This window comes from Rhipicephalus microplus, chromosome 8 (genome assembly GCF_043290135.1).
Source record: "Rhipicephalus microplus isolate Deutch F79 chromosome 8, USDA_Rmic, whole genome shotgun sequence".
NCBI lineage: Eukaryota > Metazoa > Arthropoda > Arachnida > Ixodida > Ixodidae > Rhipicephalus > Rhipicephalus microplus.
The window spans coordinates 16,920,682-16,935,125 of record NC_134707.1 but is presented as its reverse complement, the minus strand read 5'-3'; the positions used below and the strand labels follow the sequence as shown (position 1 = coordinate 16,935,125).

The 14,444-nt window shown below is 44.9% G+C and overlaps 1 protein-coding gene across 3 annotated transcripts in view; it reads left to right on the top strand.

Annotated features, from left to right (window-relative positions):
* The window catches only part of LOC119164183 (5'-3' exonuclease PLD3-like), a 145,139-nt gene that overhangs the window by 50,146 nt on the left and 80,549 nt on the right, over positions 1–14,444 (top strand). The gene's annotated exons all lie outside the window — the stretch shown is intronic.

Genomic DNA, 14,444 nt, shown 5'->3' with positions numbered 1-14,444 from the left:
CCCGTACTTTTCTAAAAAGAAAGTTGGCAAAATACTCCTCGCCTCCCCCCTATATATCTCTGGCGCTTGATCAGTGGGCATCACCATGCGATTTCAAAGCAAGCACTTTTACGGAGGCACGATCACCGTGTTAAATTGATGTTGCTTTCATGGCGCTATTTTTAACTCGTAGACGGTACGGACGGATGTAAGCAGATGTGATAGAGTGTTGGCTATCAGCTCAAGGCATTGTTGTTGTATGCAGTATTCATCAAAAAGACCGCATATATATATATATAAAGAAAATTTTGAGAGGCCTAACCCCTGCTGTCCCCAGTGCCCTTTCCCATATGCCGACCTGTCACACAGCCTGTTTTTTTGCCCAACTGCTCAGCACTCCAGCTATTACTCTCCCCCATCCCTTTCCATCACCTCTTGGCTCGACTGTATTGGTGCCGAAGGGAAAGAATATCGTCGACTAGTCGCACAGGCGGTCGAAATGCTCGGCCGGTAAAATGTGGGCGAATATATATATATATATATATATATATATATATATATATATATATATATATATATATATATATATATATATATATATATATATATATATATATATATATATATATGTGTGTGTATATATATATATATATCAAGCGAGTGTCTTCTGTGGATCCAGTGATAAATAGAAATTGGCTTGAGCGGACAAACGTACGAAAACTTTTATTAAACCTACGTTTCGGCCGGGGTCCGGCCTTCGTCAGGGAATACATCGCAAACGTCAACGTGCTGCTTATATACATTGGGGGCCCCCAACACGTGTATATTTAATATCTAATGTCACATATATCACAGTGGCACACAAATCAACGTGCGAAACAGCACGATGTGATAATGACAAGACTATAGGACGAAATGATAATATACGGCGAAGTCTACGCAGCAATAAAGGGCGTTTTTCACAGTCACGGAAAGGATCAACATGATAACATGGGTGATTATGTACAGCGAATGCATTTAACAACATTGCGTTAAAACAACTCGATGAACTAACAAGAAACATGGGTAAACAACCAGCAACAGTGCGCTAAAAGAACTAACAAAAAACAGGTGTAAAGCCACGAGAACAGCAATAAAAGGAAAACATAGGTGAATTATGTGGCAATGGTGATTTATATAAAAAAACAACTTAGGTAAAAGTGAGATACACGGCATTCATGAGAATGAAATATAACAAAATTGTAGGTAACAGGCTGAAAACTGATGAAAGCGGCGCACATGTGATATGGAATTTAGTCTTGTCCGTGACATAGTGATCCCGTTTCTGAACGTGCGCCCAGGAACGTCAGCTTTCCTGCGCTTTCGTTAATGCCGAATGACAGTGCTTTAAATTTGTAGATGAGAAATGATTCGCGTGCTTCCCGTTCGTGGTGAGATTTAAAACCAGATTCTAATATGGTTGCTGTTAGGTTATTGAGTGAATGTCATGTCGCATTCAGGTGCTTAGATAGGGGTAGGTTAGTTGTGACATGCGCGTTGTGGTTATTAAACCGCAGTCTGAATGGTGTCGCTGTCTGGCCTAAGTACTGAAGCTTACAGACTGAGCACTCAAGTAGGTACACACAGTTACTCGTATCGCAATCGTAATCACCTTTAATTTTCATTCTGAAATTTGACGCCGAACTGTGGGCTGAAATAGAGGTGGTCATTTGTACGCAAACCTTGCAACCTGATTTGCGACAAGGGTGGCAACCTGAAGAGGCAGGATGAGTTAGTACAGATGAAGTCAGTATATTGTGCAAGTTTCTCGACCGGCGATAGACTACACGTGGCGATTCGGAAAATATGTTTTTGGGACGGTCGCTCTGCATAAGAATGTTGTGGTGCCTTCGTAGGATGTGGTGTTGCGAAGCGGGCCTCCGACGACGTTACGAAGGGCGCTACGAATCTCACCGCTGCAACCACTGTTTCGAAAGACGGCGACGCCAACACGGTCCCGAAGGCGCCACTGCTTCGAACTCCGCAGGGAATGTCACCAGCCGTTTGGTGGCGTGGGTTTCTCAGCTCGCGACTGCTTCTGCGCAGAGCTGATAGACGAGCGGACGAGACGACGGTGAGTTAAACAAGGTTTATGTACAGGATATATACAGAGGCGTTACAAATTCAGCACTGGGGCCGACAGCTTAGAGAACCGAAGAGCCGAGCTCTCCTTTCTAACACATAGGTCTGCTCTCAAATAGGTCTGCTGCTAACACATAGCTCAACTCTTTATCACATAGCTCTCTTCTCTGACACACAGGTCAACTCTCTATCACATAGCTCTCTTCTCTGACACACATGTCTGCTAACACATAGCTCAACTGCGACACACATGTCTGCTCTCCAACACGTCTGCCCTCAGACAGGTCTGCTGCTCGCGACGCGCCGCAGGGCTTCTTTTATATGCACCGGGTGGATTCTTTGAATAACAAAATGTCCAACCAGAAGCGCCGCTGGTCATGAGGTCAGACTCCTCCAATGGGGTCGCCGCTGGGCCGCGTCATTCTTTCTCATCGAATCTGGAGAGGCTGCGCTGCAGGTGGCTGTACCCAAGGACGAGTAACGTCGCCAGGCATTGCGTCAGTCCCGCCAGACAGGAAGGCGCCGGTTGCTTGCTCGATGGGCTCGCTGGCTGAAATGACTCACTGCACGTGCGCAGCAGAAAGGCGCCGTCGCGTGTTGCCGCTGTTGAGTCGTTCATCGCGTCAGGCGGGCTCGCGTGCTGGCCTTGACACAGATTTCCTTTTTCCGAGGCATGGACGTTCGCTGCGGACTCACAGGCATAACAGTGGGTAACGTTTGGTGCTGATGCGGAATGCGTTAATATGAGGTTTGTAGATGGTCGCTGTTGAGCAGGCTTGTTGGAGTGGAGGATCTCGCTCCTGTCCATTTCATTAGCACGTTTAATGGCATCGTCAATTATCTGAGGCGGGTGCTTTTGTCTTCTTATCGCATCACTGAGCTTGTCACAATTATCCCTGAAGTCAGATTGTGCGGAGCACAACCTTTTAAAACGGAGCGCCTGGCTGTATGGTATGCTTGTCTTGTTGTGTCTTACGTGGCTACTTTCAAAGTGAAGGTAGCGGTGTCTATCAGTCGACTTTCTGTGAAGCTTTGTCGTTAGTTTATCCCCTGATATGCATACCGTGACATCCAGAAAGTTTGTTTGATGCTGAGTAGTCAAGCGAGAAATATATATATATATATATATATATATATATATATATATATATATATATATATATATATATATATATATATATATATATATATATAGTCAAGTAGATCCTCCGTGAGTGGTCACAACGTGGTTTATTTCGACGTTTCGGGTTTAGGCCTAGAGTCTGGCCTTCATCAGGATTGAGGGTCAGACTCTAGGCCAAAACGTCGAACTAAACCACGTTGAGACCACTCACGGAGGATCTACTTGACTACCTTCAACGCTACGGCCATTCAACCACCGAACCAGCTCGCACATGGTTCGTCTGCGCCGAACCAGCTCGTTTCGATTATAAGCTACCGGGCGCCATACTCCGAAGTACCGGCAAGTCCCATTGCTGGCGTGATTTTGCGCAAAAGATCACGTGTTTGGCCTACAATGCTAGCTTCGAAACGGCACGGCTTGCCAAGGCGCCCCACGTGACGTCACTCTCCCTCCTTTTTTTCCCCTCCATGGATTCAAAGAGGGGACAGCACCGATAGTTCTAAAACCTACCGCAAGCTCTGACGTTTCGATCACGTGTTGGGCCGACAACCTACGCTGCACTCGTGTGATGTATTGCTCCCTCGTTTCTCTCTTACTTTATGATGAACGCGACCACTGCCATCGCACCAAGGTACAAACTCTAAATATGTTTAGATAAAGTTGTTAATAATGCATCGATTGATTAATATGTGGGGTGTAACGTCCCAAAACCACCATATGTATATGAGAGACGCTGTAGTGGAGGGCTCCGCAAATTTCAACTACCAGGGGTTCTATAACGTGCACCCACATCTGAGCACACGAGCCTACACATTTCCGCCTCCATCGGAAATGCAGCCGTTCCAGCCGGGATTTTATCCCGCGACCTGCGGGTCAGCAGCCGAGTAACTTAGGCACAGACCACCGCAGAGGGGTAGTTGTTTATAATGCAGAGTACTTGGTACTCGACTGAATGTGTTTAGAAGTAGCCGTTCCCGATTTAAAGTAGGAAGTATTCTACTAAGGGAGAGCATAAAGCCGTCGTTAGGCCTGGCACCAGGTGAAGCCGTGAACGAACTTGTGGTGCATTCACTTAGAAAAAAAGTTATTAATGATTTAAAGTGTTTAGAAAAACGTTTATTAACACTATGTACAAAAACAAAGGTTTCACAACAGTCCAGTAATAGGGCTCATACACTTCGGCACATCTATGTACCATGACAAATATGACTACGATGCAAGGAAGATATCATTGTTCTAATATACATGACAATAATGACATACGTGTGCACAAGAATTCATGTGATATCATGATACAATAAATGATATAACGATACAATACATGCAATGAAACACAACTAGTTACAAATGAAATTATGAATAACTACTCAACGGGCGCTGCTTAGCACCACGTCGGTCGAAAAATGAGTTTTACCCTTTCGGGTTCAACATTGACAAAAGAACACGACCAATGCCACAGAAACTTGTGCTCCCCGAGGAAGAAAAGCTCCTCAGAGAGGAACGCGATGATCTCTCGTCTAATTCGCCCCAGTATTGGCCACAAAGCACGCCGGCGGCAGGCAATTTGCTGCCACGGCTTCGCGTCGGTTTCGCCAAAGGCTGAACAGCCCCGCCACTAATAAAAGAACCGAGAAGCGCCCGCGAGGGAATCGGCCATCGGACACAAATTTTTGCACACCCTGCCCCCGAAAACCAGCATGGACAGCACGCCTAAAAGGCGGGAAACCACACAATCAATTGTCTGATGCCGTTTAGTCTCGACCATGACGCAATTGGGGCAAGTGGAAGTACATAGTCTTTAGAAAAAAAATGTTTAACGATTTTGAGTACTTGGTACTCATCTATGGGAGAGCAGTAAGCCGTCCCTAAATAAGAACAAGGCTAATGGTCGACTGTGTTTAGAAAAAGTGGTTTACGATTTAGAATACTTAGTACTTTACTATGGGAGAGCCGAAAGCCGTCCCGTGGATGGCGGAACAAGAGCCTGATGCCAACAAACGAAGACCTACTGGTGAAAAGCAGTTAGCTTACCCGCTTTACAGATTTTCAGAGTGAATACCTCAGATAGGTGTCTCTAAACATGTCTCCTAGTGTCACTGGTTTTCTGATGGATCCTTGAAGTCTTGGAAAATACTTGTAGAAAGCGTGATACGTGTGATCATGCATATTTGTTACTTTTGTCAGGAGCAGCAATCTTCTTATTTAATGCTTTAGTTAGCCTTCACGTTCGCTGAGCAAAATCACTTTATTTTGAATTCCGTATCACGCGAAAAAGCCTTCATATCTGGCTTCATATCTGCTGCCAAGACTTGTTGAAAGCTTTCTCTCGAGAATTTTAACTGCGGAGCATTCCTTAGTCGCGGGATGTCTGTCGCGCCTCGGCGGTGGCGCCATCTACACCCCTCACTGCGCATGCTCGCGTCTCGTGCCGGCCCAGGAAGACAACCGCAAAACTGCCGCTCCCTTTTCTCGCCTCGCAAGGCCGACGCAGTTCAGCGTCTGCTACCAAAAACACGACTGTTCGCTCTGAACAACCGTTCACTGGCCAAACCGTGCATGTATACGCACTATGTCGCGCGTTCGGAATTCGGCCAAAGGCGTGTTTACTTGGCTGTCGCTTTACGTTGAAGGCATCGCTTCTCCTTCATTCTATGAAGAAGAATAACAAATACGAAATAAAAATTAAGCATTCCCAAACTATACCTGATTCCGCAACCTTCCTGTGATACCCCCCCCCCCCCATTCTGTGACACATTTACGGGCCCCCCCCCCCCCCGCCCCTTCCTCAGGAGAAGATGCGGGCGGCATTTTTTTTTTAACCTCCTTGGTATAGACACCGCAAGACTCAAAACGCATGCTTTTGATGAAGAACCTCCACCCTTGCTTTTTTTTTTTACAGCGAAACCTGTTATCAGATTACAATTCCGATGGAGGCGGAAATGTTGTAGGCCCGTGTTCTCAGATTTGGGTGCACGTTAAAGAACTCCAGGTGGTCAAAATTTCCGGAGCCCTCCACTATGGCGTCTCTCATAATCATATGGTGGTTTTGGGACGTCAAATCCCACATATCAATCATGTTATGAGATTACAACTTGGGTCACGCACAGCGCTGTATTGTCTGCTGCCACCGCCACCGCCACTGGTGTCCATAACCACGTCGCACGAAATTAGAAAAAGAAATCCTTGTACCAATGACACAGTAGGGTTCGAACCAGGGTCCGCTGGGTCCCAACCCAGTATTCTACCACTGAGCCACGCCGGTATTTTTTTCTTTATTACCGGTTTCACACATGGTACAAACATTAACATAGGTCGCTATGAACAATAATATACTCAATAGAGGCGATGACAAAACAGTCGCATAACTATTAGTGGCTACAGTGCTAAAATTTCTTTAGGCTCTCATCAGGTTTCAATTCTGGAGAGCCATTCCAGAACAAAGTCTTGTTGTTTGAGTATATCAACGTATTGAGCAATGCTTTCGCAGAAAAGCACGCGTGCCAGACACCTGTCACGCTGCAGCAGTAACCGGCCATTCTAGCCTGCCAACAATGGAGGCCAAGCAGCATTGTAAGAACAATAGGCAGTCCATCCTCTTTTTCTGCTGTTAACCCGATACTCAGTGAATGTGGGGGAAGTTCCTTTTTTAGAGTTTTCTTTAAAACATCCCAGAAGTAGACCCCTTCCCAACAATTGAAAAAAACGTGATCTATTCTCTCCGGGTTTCGACAGATGAAACAGTTCGAACCCCATGGCATATTAAATCCTCTATCTTCTGAAAACGTCTGAACCGGTGACGTGCCCGTATGCAATTCAAAAAAAATTTTGAACTTGTATGAATTTGCACTTTATAACACGCTTAATAACACCATTGCCCTCTCCCCCGCTATATTAATTAACCTATACATAGGAACCGAAAAAATCACGTTGCATGTGTCTTTAAGGAATTTCTTTTGCTCAACCGAAAACAGGTATTCCTTGGAAAACCGAACTGATAAGAAGTGGACACTGTCCCCAACTTCTTTAAAGAAAGCTTGCGTAGCTACGGGCATGCTTGCGGTGCGAACCACAAAGTTAGGCAAAACACGCCAAAGTCGTAACTGGCATACCGTTCTCAAGGAGGGGTGTCGAACATCTCGAAAGAAAAGGAAACGATTAACTAGTTGTCACACGAACAGATGCGACATGCTTAGTCCCCCCTGTTTAGCTCTTCGAAACAGTTTCGTCCCACTACATCTTTCCTAAGTGGACCCCCGTACAAACACAGCAAATATTATATGCAGCTTTTGCACGTGCACGCACTCGTGAGCAACAAAAAACAAAACCTGCATCACATACTATAATTAGCTCATTGAAAATATGTTACACACAGTGGCCCTGGCAAACATTGAGAGACAGTTGCCATTCTACTGCGATGTTCTTTCGCGCGTTTCTTTTATTTCAACAGTATCCAGTAGTCATTAGTGTCTTTGTGGTGCTGTAAAGGCACGCCTAAGTGTTTTACTGGAGTTAGAAACTATTGAACGTTAGCATAGACATCTGGGGTTCTTGTCCAATCTCCGTGCCACAGCCCCAGGCACTTTCCCCAATTCAGCCGACTTCCTGTAATTTCTTTAAAATTTTCGGAAACAGCAACCATCTATTGTACACTTTCTTTGGTGGTACGGCACACAGCTGCGTCATCAGCGTATGCCAATACTTTTACCTCGGCGTCAAGCAGTCTGAAACCGTGGATGGTCTTTTTTTCTCTATTATGACCAAGCACAAGCTCTCTATGTACAATGCCAACTGAGCCACGCCGGTGCTTGGGACTTGTCGGCAAACTTGCCTTAGGCAGGCTTGATGTCGGGAAATCAATCGCGTTAATACGACTTTTACAGTGTTTTAAAACAGCGAAAAAACAACCAGTCATCGCACAATGCCAGTAGCGAACGAGCGGATCGTCCAATGCTCTAACCCATTACAAAAGCTTGTTCTTGTTCACCTGTTACCTGTGGCACATACCCACTTCAGGGATGATTTCTCATCGTCGTCAGCCACTGCCCGAACAATTGTCTCGAAATTCTGTGCAAGGGTTTAGCGGATACCACGCTTCTCAGAAGAATGACGGAAGATAGCCTATCGAATGCCGGCCTATATAATCAAAAAATTTTAAGTGCTGTAGTAGGTACCAAACAAGTGTGCTTGCATCAGTTACCCAATGAGTGTTTAAAAAAAGCTCTGACAGGCTGCTCTTCTAGCTTTCGCTGCGACTGTGCTGCGCTTTCCGCGCAGGCCCGGCGTTTTTTTTTTTTTTTTGCATCTGTCCGATTCTTTCGAGCTTGCTTTCTTAGAATACATCGATCCTAACTTCCTCCGCCTTTATACTCAACTGCAACTCATCGAGGTTGTGCATTCGTCTTTCACAATGTCAGTGACCCGTAGCGTTAAGCCGAAACTTCTTTTCGGGTCTTTTAATTTGAGCGCCCCGCTCGCGCTTACGTAATTAAGGCACTTACGAAATTCCCGAGGTTGACCAGGCGGCCACTTCCTCGGGTTACGCTATTGTAGTGGCCACTCCTGGTTGCTTCTATAGTTTACTTCTTCTGAAGAGTCTCGCATAGAATATTTTGTTTCATAGTTCTCGCAGTCTTCACCTTCAATTCCCACCCCTCATACACTAAAAAAAAATAGAGCAGCATGTATTTTTTTCAATCAGTACTGACCTGCCAGATACACTACTCTCTTTAAGAAAACGCGTTAACTATCTCGTATTTATTTACTTACTTATTTATTTATTTATACTTGAACAGTTTTATACGCAGCTCATAAGGAGCTTTGAGTAAGGGCTGCGCCATATAATAGTAAATGAACATACACAATGGGTCCATAACATCATACAGTAGGGAAGAGCATAGTCCATACACAACATGGCTTCATGTATACATTATAAGGTTACGAAACAATGATTGTCAAAACAACGCGATTGTTAGAGTCAGAACAAAAGAGGTAGCACCGCGCAATCTACAACAAAAATAATAGAAAAGATAATAACGACTTATACACCAGTAAACTACGGAAGAAATTTGCATGATTGGTGACGTACTAACTGAATGAAAAAGTGAGATATATGTTGTAAACAACGTGGCAGGGAAAGGTCGCTTACGCTTGATTACAAGAATGAGTAGAAAAAAATGACGAAATTGTAAATGAGAGAGCGAACAAAATATGTATGAGAAAAAAAGTGGTACACATCCTATACATCGATACTCGGAAGAGAGGACAGTCATTTCCAAAGCGAGTTCATTGGTCTCTTCAGTGTTTATGCGAAAGTGGTATAGGCGGCGCTTTTTAACTTCGGCAAGTTAATCTTTCGTCCGCTGTGATTCGTTGACAGTTGTGTCGAGATCATTACGCTCTATGTGAAGCATACAAGTGATGCCCAGAATATCTTCCTTAATTGTCTTTTTTTTTCGGTTTCGTTAAGTTCTGTCTCATAAAGAAACGAGCCCTCGATCTTTGACTCTTTTAGTTTATTGAACTAAATAAAATTATGAAAGTTGCTCTCATCATTGCGTGGTGACTATTACACTTTCCAGTCGCTCTTGAGGATGTTAAAAGCGAAGAAACAAAAATAACATAGGTATCGCCATGCGCGTTCGTTATTTTCAATCTTGTGCGAATCTGTTTTCTCAAAGCCTGTCGGGAACGCACAGCGCGAACTTTGCCTCATATTTCTTTGAAAAGGTTCGCGATTATTATAAATTTTTCCCCGATGATTGAGCGCAAGGCACGAACACTCGAGATTATTCCAGAGTCTCTGTGGCGACCAGTGATATGGCTGGAATCTTTTGCTCGTTTTGTAACAAGGACAAAAAAGCCTAACATTATAGCATGCAACCCGTTCAATTTACTGAGGAAAAAATATTCTCGGCGCGGTATTTAATCGGATCACATTGGATTTTGGTATTTCTAACACTCCATTCTTGTGAGCCTCCTCATAAGTTCATTGTCACTGGGATCACTTTTTGCAGCAGCGACATTTTTAAATGAATCGGGGTGGTTTCGATCTTGAGTATCTAAATTAGCACCATTTTTATAACTATTCCACAATTCGTTAGTCACACAATTCTTGAGTGATCACTTCTACTTGGAGATTACTAGTTTATTGTCCAATCCCCAAAATGCGTGTGAGCCATTCATAGAGGCCATCATTATCATCATCATCATCATCATCATCATCATCATCATGTGAGGTTGCCTGCCTTACTCCAAGCGACCAGGCAGCATACGACAGTTGGGCCTTTAAAGTGCTCCGCTGTTTTAAAACAAATTGCGTACGCGGAAATTCAATCATAAATAATTGTGCTTAGCGAAAGAAACATTAATCTTTATTATGTCTAACAAAAGAAACATAATTCTTTATTATGCCTAACAAAAGAAACGAGCTATCGATCATTCCTGTATTTATTTTCAGAGAATCAAGTAGTACGTAGGAAGCAAGGAAGTTTAAAAATATATATTTTTTCTTTTCTAGCGTTTTGCTGTAGTCACTCCTTGCTGCATCGCCACCATCTATCTTCAATACACTTTTCCGACAGGAGGTTATTTTTCTTCCCAAGCCGAGGACTTTGCAATGCAGATTAGTTTAAAACCGCGAAAAGTAATTCGTTTACCGCGTGGACTTTCTTTCCACGAACTCTTTGCCTTGCCACTGTACCCACGGGACATCTTGACAACTTTGTGCCAAACACTCATCTTTTGTTTGTTTAACTTTTTTTTCTCCTAAAACAACTGTGTGCTTAACTACGCGGTGACCTTTTTATAACTTTGCCCCACACACCTCGTAGTTTAAGGACGGTTATAAGTTTCTTAACTGGTCACGTCACCTTGCGTCAAATCTTCTCTTGTGTATAGCCTGGGTGACCTTTATTCGTGGCCGAAGCCAGATTTAGTTAAGCGAAGTGTTTATAGCTCACTGATTTCGACTTCCCACGCGAATAAAAAAATGCATTGACGAAACCTGCGCTAAGCCATGCAAGGCTCGCAACACTGAAACTAGAAGGTTCTGAAGACTAATCTGGTTGCGCCTAGATTGTTTGTACAGGGCTCAGTGAGGTGACATGGATTGTTTCCAGGTTGCGTCTAGGTCGTTATGAGGCTTTAGCTTAGCTATACTAGGTTGATTATACGTTGATTTTCCATGCAAGGAGGTTCTAGTTAAACAACCGACGATCACAGACATGACACGGGCTTGTCTTCGTTGGCGTAGACCAGGGGCGTAGCCAAAGGAAGGGGTTTGGGAGGGGGTGGTTCTACCCCCCTCCCCCTGATATTTGCTAGTTTTGCGTGTTTATATATACACAAATTGATAGGCCCACACAAACATGCATAAAGTATGGTTGAACCATCTGTCTCCCACCTCCCCCCAAAAAAACATTCTAGGCTTTGCCCCTAGCGTAAGCCTTCCCTCGCCTTGAGGTTTTCTCGTAGCCGGCGTTGCCTTTCTTGTTTTGTAGCTCTGGAATTCTCTCTCGTTGCACGTAACCCACCACAGTGGTATAGTGTGCTCTGTACGTGCTCTAAAGAGGCAATACATGTTTTTTTTTTTTAAGTGTGGTCTATCCCTCTGATGCAGGAATCGGTACAACACACGAAAGTTAAAGGTGTCTTCACAGAAGCAGTTCAATGTTTATTACACATTGATGTGTAATGTATAATGTTTTGAGGCTACTGCACCCTTAGATGTTAACGCATCTATGTTCATACTTGGTGGCACATCATCTCCACTACGATACTGAAGAACTCGCGACTGTTAGATACTTGCAGGAGACACGGCAAGCACCGGAGCACCGCGCAAATCGCACTTGAATCACGGGGTTCGCAAACCGTGCAAGTGAAACCGAACGAGCTTTCCATTCGATCTTTTTTTGAACTCGTGGTCTGCTGCAGCGAAGGAGCGTCATTTGCGGTTTGTTAGCCGTCCTGCGGATATGCGCTTGACATGCAGCGTTGTGTCGGGGAGCAGCGTCCAGGTGATTTCGCTCGGAGGATTTCAAGCTGGACGGTTGTGCCCTCGCGATCTCCGACTTCAGCGTAGCTCCCGCCGACTGGTTCGCCCTCCGCGGTCTCCTGATGCCGTGCAGCTCTCGCATTGTGGCACCCCGCCCTTGGACTGCTTCGACCGGATCTCCACTTTCCTATCTCCTTCTTTTTTCCTCTCGCTGGCTGGCGGCTTCTTATCCAACTGTTTTCCTTCTATTCTTTTTATTCCTTCTCTCTATATCTTTTATTCCCCATATCCCATTCCTCTGCTGACCTGTTGAGGTGTCCTCGTAAGGAGAGACAGTTACGGGTCGGCACCTTTCTTTTCTTTTCTTCTGATATAACCACAATCTCAGCGTCCAGGTCTTTTCGGAGAAGATACAATCTTCCGATCCTTCATCGGTGTCTGCATCGCTATCGCAACCTGTTGGGTTGCGATGTGCTCAACTTCACAAACGCGAAAGACAAGGCTGCCAGCTTGTGTCAGGGATGCCTGAAGGCCTGCCGCTCCCCCCTGGCATGCCCGTCGCCGCACGAAACTCACTTGCGCGACACTCACCCGTCGACGCCGTTGTAATTCAGCGGTGCCTAATGCAGCAGTCTCTCGCAGTCGGTATCATCGCATTCGTATCAGTAGGTGGCGAAGACACACAATTGTTGCATGTCGAAGCTCCACTACGATACACACGCAAGCGCAACGCGAAAGACGAAGCACGTAACTGCGTCGTCACCGAGTCATATCGGCGCGTAGAGCGCGTCGCTATTACACGCTGCGTTTGTGACTTGCGAAATCAACCCCACAAACCTTGTGCGAGCTCATCGCGGAGGCAAAGCCACACTTTGTTTCAAGTAGGGCTAACGCCACCTAGGTGGCGTTAGTAGGCTTTGATGCCGTGGCGTCCGCTTCAATGCTGGCATCGAGGCGGCTGAATGGATGGATGGATGTGGCTGTACCCTTTAGATCGGACGGTGGCTAACGCCACCTAGCCGTAATACTTCGTGAACTAACCACTAGATTTATCTTTTTTTTTCCTTTCGATAGCAAAGTTGGACGGGTACTTTGCAGTGAAGGGTTTAATTTTCACTCGTGCCTTGACTTTAGCCACCTATCAGATAACCTCCTTCTAGTTAAGTCTACCCGCTTAGTCAGTTTTGCCCTCCCTATTCCTAAACCCCAGTGCTTTGAAAAACTCTGCGCATTATCATCCTGAACTATAGGGTGAAGCCCTGTACTGTGGCAGCCTCAGCGCCAAAGGGCTGAGGATGCCACAGCGTTCTTTGTCGGCGTTAGTTGGTGTCCTAACGAGGTGCTTCTTTTCGCGACACTTAGGTGGTAATACCACCCCATCCTCAGTTCATCCTCATTTTCTATTGATCTTACAATGATGCTTTACCCGGCATTTTTTATGGCAGGCTAGAATGGCCGATTTCTACTGTGACCATGACAGGTGTCCTGCGCGCGTGCTCTTCCCCGAAAGCATTAAGCTCAGTACGTTGATATACTCAAGCAACATGACTTTGTTCCAAAATGGCTCTCCAGGGTTGAACCTCTGGTGAACTTAAAAGAATTTGAGCGCTGTAACCACTAATAGTCTCGCGACTGTCTTGATGTCGCTTCTGTTGGGAGTAATATTGTTCATAGTGACCTATACTAATGCTTGTACCACAAGCAAGGATTCATTGATTGATTGATTGATTGATTGATTGATTGATTGATTGATTGATTGATTGATTTGTGGTGTTTACCATCCCAAAACCAGCATATGATTATGAGAGACGCCGTAGTAGAGGTCTCGGGAAATTTCGACCACCTGGGGTTCTTTAACGTGCACCGAAATCTGAGTACACGGGCCTACAACATTTCCGCCTCCATTTGAAATGCAGCCTCCACAGCCGGGATTTGATCCCGTGACCTGCGGGTCAGCAGCCGAGTACCTTAACCACTAGACCACCGTGGCGGGGCACTACATGCAATAATCGGTAATAAAGAAGAAATCTCTAATATTAGAAAAAAATCTATTTTTAGGGTCTCTATTATTAGGAAATCTTTTCTTCTGATTCATTTTTTTTATATTGCTCATGTAAATTTTAGCAACGTCATATCTGTGACGGAAATACGTCATTTAAATCTTGGTGGACCCTGACATAAAACGATGTCGTGTTGAAAATTGAAAAAGAAAGTTACGGTGGTTTTTGG